This window comes from Sprattus sprattus (genome assembly GCF_963457725.1).
Source record: "Sprattus sprattus genome assembly, chromosome: 21".
In the NCBI taxonomy this organism is placed as follows: Eukaryota; Metazoa; Chordata; class Actinopteri; order Clupeiformes; family Clupeidae; genus Sprattus; species Sprattus sprattus.
The window spans coordinates 10,152,215-10,159,714 of NC_137919.1; the positions used below are offsets into that span (position 1 = coordinate 10,152,215).

General features: G+C 42.9%; 1 protein-coding gene across 1 annotated transcript in view; it reads left to right on the forward strand.

The window, feature by feature from the left end:
* Positions 1-7,500, forward strand: part of nrxn2b (neurexin 2b) — a gene marked incomplete at its 3' end in the record, with an annotated part of 685,387 nt that overhangs the window by 301,008 nt on the left and 376,879 nt on the right. The gene's annotated exons all lie outside the window — the stretch shown is intronic.

The window sequence follows — 7,500 nt, forward strand, 5'->3', positions numbered from 1 at the left end:
TCACTTTAGCAAACTGTTCACTCGCAGTGCACTTCAACTGTAAGTTACAGTGTGTGTAATATGACATGCTAATGACGAGGTTATGACAAGGTCATGTCAGTCTAATGAGAGGGGTTCAACACAAGCACACAAACACTCACTTTGGTAAAATGGAGTGAAAGCATTTTGTCTCTACATACATTTCGCAGAACCTGAGAAACTGGCAACATTTCACATAACCACACATAGCACACATCAGCACACTTTCCATTAACACAAACACACACACACACACACACACACAGACACACCACACCACACACACACACACACACACACACACACACACACACACACACACACACACACACACACAGAGAGGCTATGTCAAACATCTGTGCTGTGCGATTTCATCGTAATTGTGGAGAGTGAGTGTTGAGAAAAACACATTTGAAGTGAGACTAGACTGCTCAGAATAGCGTGGTTTCACACAGAGGTCGGATTGCAGCATTTTGGGAAAAAATAACATGCCTGAGCTCCAGGCTCGTGCAATCACAGTCCACAAACGATGGCTATTTCACTGGCCAGGAAGACACAAAGGGACCTTTCTCCGTGCAAAACCCACCACACATGAGGAAAGAGAAAGCTTGATGGCTCGTCTGCTTTTATGTCTGGTGTACGAGGAGATGGCTGTCTCGGAGTTTTTTATGTTAGGATTGTTCCAGAATCATCTTTGATGGGCCAATTTGCAGTTGGTGACTGTCATCAAATGAATATCATGAGGTAGTTAGGGCCATGTTCACACTGTCACGATAGATGTTTCACGTGATTCTGTGTGTCTATGTCTGAGTGAGACAATGTGTGTTTGTGTTGAAAGTTTGTTCAGTGTCACACTCATGAAGTGTGTTCAGTGTTATACTTTTGAAGTGTGTTCAGTCTTATACTCATGAAGTTTGTTCAGTGTTACACTCATAAAGTGTGTTCAGTGTTTCACTCATAAAGTGTGTTCAGTGTTACACTCATAGTGTGTTCAGTGTTATTCTCATGAAGTGTGTTTAGTGTTATTCTCATGAAGTAGACGGTGGGTGTTAGCAGGATAATCAGGCGGGTAGTTGGCAGACTCCTCAGGCCAAACATCACCGGCTCTGACTCACGCCTCCATCAGGGCAAACATCACCTCTGTCTCTCTCAGACACTCTCTCTTTTGCTCTCTCTCTCTCCCTCCTCTCTCTCTCTCTCTCTCTCTCTCTCTCTCTCTCTCTTCCTGTCTCTTTCATTTTCTCTCTCTGTTTTTGTTAATTTATCATGCTGTCTTTTTGTCTTGGCTGCCTCTCCTCCTCTGTTTTCCTGTATCTCTCTCTCTCTTTCTCCAGACATATTTCCAATCTGAGTACGGAGTACAGACAGAACCACAGAGTAGTGATGAGAGCTCAGTCATTGTATTTATTTGGCACCAAACCGCTTTCTCTCCTAGGCTTCTTGCCAACCCCCCCCCCCCACACACACACACACACACACACACTCACACACCCCTAGCAAGCCAACGGGAGTGCAGAAAACAATTATAACATTATACCCTCACTACCAATGATTTATGTTGAAAATGATGAGGCTGAGGCGATTGTCATTTTTTTTCTCCCCCATTCGCTAAAGCTTCTTATTAAATCTGTAATTAGTTTTCTTTTTTTCCCCCTCCTTTTCATAAATTATATAATTATTGCTTGTCCCGATGTAACTTAATTAAGTTCTGACAATTACATTTCCATTTAATTCTCTGGCCTCAAATGGAGTGAGGGAAAGACAAAAAAAGTTTTTGGCCCCGTAATCCCTTGGCTCCATGTCTGATTACCAAATGAACTGGCGCTGAAAATGCAGAGAGATTTAGGGAAGATGGTAAGGAGGGATTAGAAGGGCTTAACAGGACAGTATCATGCTGAAGTCCACATGAATGATTCAGTGCCACGGATCACTACTGAGACTGATTTCCTCGCAACAACACAACACCGGTGCAGGAGCTTCCTGAAAACAGTAGCGTTGTTCCATGCATACACTATGTTCACAAACACACATATACGCATACACATTCATGTTCACAAGCACACATTTACACATGCACATTTATATTCACATCCACATACTGTATATGCATATTCATATTCATACCCACATATACGCATACACATTCATACCCACATATACGCATACACATTCAAATTCACATCCACATACACATTTATGTTCACAAACACACATATACGCATACACATTCATGTTCACAAGCACACATTTACACATGCACATTTATATTCACATCCACATATATGCATATTCATATTTATACCCACATATACGCATACACATTCATACCCACATATATGCATACACATTCAAATTCACATCCACATGTATACACATTTATGTTCACAAACACACATTTACACATGCACATTTATATTTACATCCACATACTGTATATGCATATTCATAGTCATACCCACATATACGCATACACATTAAAATGAACATCCACATATATACACATTTATGTTCACGTTCACATATACGCATACACAATCATATTCACAGGATCATTTATGCAGACACATTCATTTTTCGTGCACATATAAACCAAATATGAAAAATGGAGAAACACACACACACACACACACACACACGTAAACTCTTCTCCTCTATCTTTTTTACCTCATATGAAATTCACACACACACGATGATGCATGATGTCAGGAATGTCTTCTCTAATCTCTCTGCATGCGTAAGAAGATGGAGGATGGGTAGCACGCTATCCATGCTAGTGGCCGCACAACACAAAGCATCATGGTTTCTTGGCATTCTGTGGCTGTAGTATAAAAGTTGACCATTATAGTCCATGACATAACAGCTGGCTAATGGCTTCCCAAATGTACATTATTACAACGTATGACGTTGACACGTCCCCCCCCCCCCCCCCCCCGGGATCTCCGCCTCTGGATGCGGTGGTCTATTTTGATGGTGACAATTGCTTGGTGACACACACATAACAAGTGATGTGACTGACTGTCCATTTACGTTTATTATTCAGCGGCCAGCTCGTGGGCACAGGTAATGACGGACGAGTGACACCTGGCCTGATGCACAGCTGTCATTATGACAGGAATAGGATGGGGGTGTTCAGAGCCAGGTGATGGCAACCACCACCCCGCTGGTGGCAACCATCGCCCCGCTGTTCCACCTGGTCTCTCCACGGGTTGCCCCTGTTCACTTCAGTGAATTCTATTTCGGTCGCCATGCCATCAGTCGCCATGCCATCAGTCGCCATGCCATCAGTCGCCATGCCATCAGTCGCCATGCCATTGGTCGCCGTGCCATCGGTCGCCCTGCGTGTTGGCCTTTAGAGCTTTCATTAACAGTCAGACTTCAGACACTCCAGATACTGCCAGCTTACTCTGATAGCTTTTGAATGTATCTCTCTCAGCCTCTCCCTCTCTCTCTCTCTCTCAGTCTCTCCCTATCTCTCTCTCTATTTCTTTCTCTCTGTCTCCCAGTCTCTCCCTCTCTATCTCTCTCTCTGTCTCTTTCTCTCTGTCTCTTTCTCTCTTTTTCTTTCTCTCTTTCTTTCTTTGTCTCATTCTCTTTCAGCATTTGTGTAATTAAGTTCATGCCAGTGTTGCTGGGACGCTGGCTTTACCATCCTGACAGGCAAATTAGAAATTGATTTCTTCGCCTCCTACACAAAGGCCATCACACACACACACACACACACACACACGACACACATACACACACACAACCCCCCACCTTCACTCTCTCACACACGTCTTTCCCAAGCATGTGTGATATATCAAACCACCATGCAGATAACAAAGCTTATGTGTGTGTGTGTGTGTGTGTGTGTGTGTGTGTGTGTGTGTGTGTGTGTGTGTGTGTGTGTGTGTGTGATTGGTGTGTGTTAGTGAGAGTACTGTATATGTGCATAATTTGTGATGGATGCAGCGTGTGCCTGACATGTGATTGGGCCATAATATGATTGGTTAGTCAGTTATGGTTATGTAGTCTTCAGATAATTTTCCCGAAACAGAAACATTATGACAAACACATACACAAACACACACACGCCCACACACGTACACCCACACACACACACAAACACACACACACACACAAACACATACACAAACTCACACAAACACACACACGCCTCATACACTGACATACTGCGATAAGTATATATTTACACACTGTAATATTGGCCTGCTAACCTAAGCCTCTCCTGTTAGGAACATTTTAAGCTCAGGGAGCAGCTATCTCTTGAAACTGATAATAGCTATTGATTAGACAGCAAACAAATTAATGTTCTTGCATATTTAAAAAGTTATCAGATGAGATAAACAAGAAAGTTAACTTGTGGAAGTGAACTTAATCAATTTTATATTGGATTTTGTCTGGTATCCCCCAAACTCATACAAGCACACACACACACACACACACACACACACACACACACACACACACTAGATGATGCACATACACACACACACACACACACACATACTCACTCTATCAGACTAGCATGCATCCTTGGCATTGATCCAAATAAAAGTGATTGGGGTTGCAGAGGGATATGTGTGTGTGTGTGTGTGAGTGCGTGTGTCGGTGTGTTCTTCAGTGACAGAGGGAAATCAATGCAGTCACCTCCAGCACTAGGCAGCCACCGCTCTGGAATATGAATAGAGCCTTCAAGAACCGATACTCACCTCACAAGAACCGATACTCACCTCACAAGAACCGATACACACCACACAAGAACCGATACACACCACACAAGAACCGATACAAAACACAAAAGAACTGATACACACCTCACAAGAACCGATACACACCACATAGGATCCGATACACACCACACAAGAACCGATACACACCTCACAAGAACCGATACACACCACACAGTAACCGATACACACCGCACAAGAACCGATACACACCTCACAAGAACCGATACACACCACACCAGAACCGAAACACACCTCACAAGAACCGATACACACCACACCAGAACCGTTACACACCACACAAGAACCGATACACACCACACAAGAACCGATACACACCTCACAAGTTCCCTGTGACCGCCAGAACACGCATTCCTCGTCGTCTAAACACAAGGGTTGTTGTCAAACAATTAGAGTGGAAGATCTAATTATTCTTGCCCACCTTCAGGGACTTCCATCTTGTTCTCCTGGAGAAGACTTGCCTTTAGTCAGGCAATGTTGTTGTTGTCAGCCGTTCAACAGGTGTGTGTCAGGTGTGTGTGTGAGCTAGCAGACTATTTACCTCTCACCTCTACTGACGAGTGAGAGACCCAGTAGCAACGTTTACATACGTAACAGCAGCTAAGCGTACCTGTCATTCCACTAGCGTGTAGCGTAAGCTATGCCTGATTACTGTGAACTAATAATCACCCTAGCGCAGGACACCAGGCTCCACTGCTCCTTTCATACTACTACTTAATCTCAATGTGTGTGGTTCATTCTGTGTCTAATGAAGGACTGCAGAGTTAGTCTTAATCATTCACACTTGTAAGATCTAAGTATTAGTGTCCCATATTCTAAGTACTGCTATATCTGAATGTTAGTGACTGACATTCCAACTACTGCAATATCTGAATGTTAGTGTCCGTCATTCCAACTACTAAAATATCTGAATGTTAGTGTCCGACATTCCAACTACTGCAATATCTGAATATAAGTGTTGATCGTTATAACTACTGTAAGATCGGATAGTTAGTGTCTATCGTTATTACTACTGTAGGTGCTGATAGTTAGTATCTATTGTTATAACTACTGTAAGATCGGATAGTTAGTGTATATCCCTATTACTACTGTAGGTGTTGATAGTGAGTGTCTATCGTTATAACTACTGTAGGATCGGATAGTTAGTGTCTATCGCTAATACTATAGTAATAGCGATAGACACTAACTATCCGATCTTACAGTATACTGTAGGTGTTGATAGTGAGGGTCTATTGTTATAACTACTGTAGGATCTGATAGTGAGTGTCTATCCCTATTACTACTGTAGGTGCTGATAGTTGGTGTCTATCGCTATTACTACTGTAGGTGCTGATAGTGAGTGTCTATTGTTATAACTACTGTAGGATCGGATAGTGAGTGTCTATCGCTAATACTACTGTAGGTGTTGATAGTTAGTGTCTATCGCTATTACTACTGTAGGTGCTGATAGTGAGTGTCTATTGTTATAACAACTGTAGGATGTGGTAGTTAGTGTCCAACATTCACACTCTGCAGCCCTCCATCCCTCTGGCCAGGTTATGTGGTGCAGTGTGTAGGTGGGTGCGCTGTGGGCTTAACTAGCATTAGCGCTTGTCCCTGGCAATGCTAACCACTCCAACATGCGAATGCGTGGGATCTGTCAGCCTGGCCTCACTCTACATAATTGCAGAATTAAAGAGAGGCCAGGCAAGCACTTCAGTGTCTGTCTCTGCTGAAGGTGAAAACAAGACAAAAAGTTTCCCCCGCTGACAGCGGTTGTGTAAGACTCAATGTTTCTCTGAATGCGGTACTTCTGACTTCTCTGCTTGGAGCCTTTTATTGCGTTCGTTTGCGTGTGTCTGGCACTGAATACAAAAGACTTTGCACCTGAGAAACATTGGCAGGGATGCAACACTCTCTTCTGTCTCTGTTCCAAATCAAACCGTAGCAGTGGGTCTTTAAAGCGTTTGTCTTTCTGACATCAAAAGATATGTTTTACACTTATGAGGATTCTGAACTAAAAGAAAAGAGGGGATGGGAGGAGTGTGTGTGTGTGTGTGTGTGTGTGTGTGTGTGTTTGTTTGTGGTATGAAATAATATAACTCATCAGTTCTCATAGAGCCCAACGGGACTGATCAATCTCTGGGTGGTATATATAAGTTCTCATAGAGTCCAATAGATCAATCCCTGGGTGGTATATATAAGTTCTCATAGAGTCCAATAGATCAATCCCTGGGTGGTATATATAAGTTCTCATAGAGTGCAATAGATCAATCTCTGATCAGTCTCAGAGTAAGGGTGAACATATCAGTTCTCATAGAGTCCAATAAATTAATCTCCTGATCAGTCTCAGAGTAAGGGTTGCATTGCTAGAGCAGGACTCCTTTTTACTCTCTTTAATATTTTTATTTCTGTAACACTATTTTATTTCTCTCTCTGTGGGTTTATGTCTGTGTGTGTGTGTGTGTGTGTGTGTGTCAGTCCTCATAATTCTCTTTTGTTCTTTCCAACGCCTCCCTTTATTCCACTGATAGATGCACAAACAGAGAGTTGCATTCTTAGCTGAAAAGAAAGCAACTCCCTACCACGCTGGTATGCCGTAATTGTCGTCTGCTCTGCTCGCTATACTCCAGCATCAGATTTGGCTGCTTTGCCTAATTGCTTTTCCTTCCCGTCCTCGTTATCTCCCACCACACTAATGTTTACCCGGCTGCCAGATCAGGGCTCAGTGGTAAAATGTTATTCGACTGAA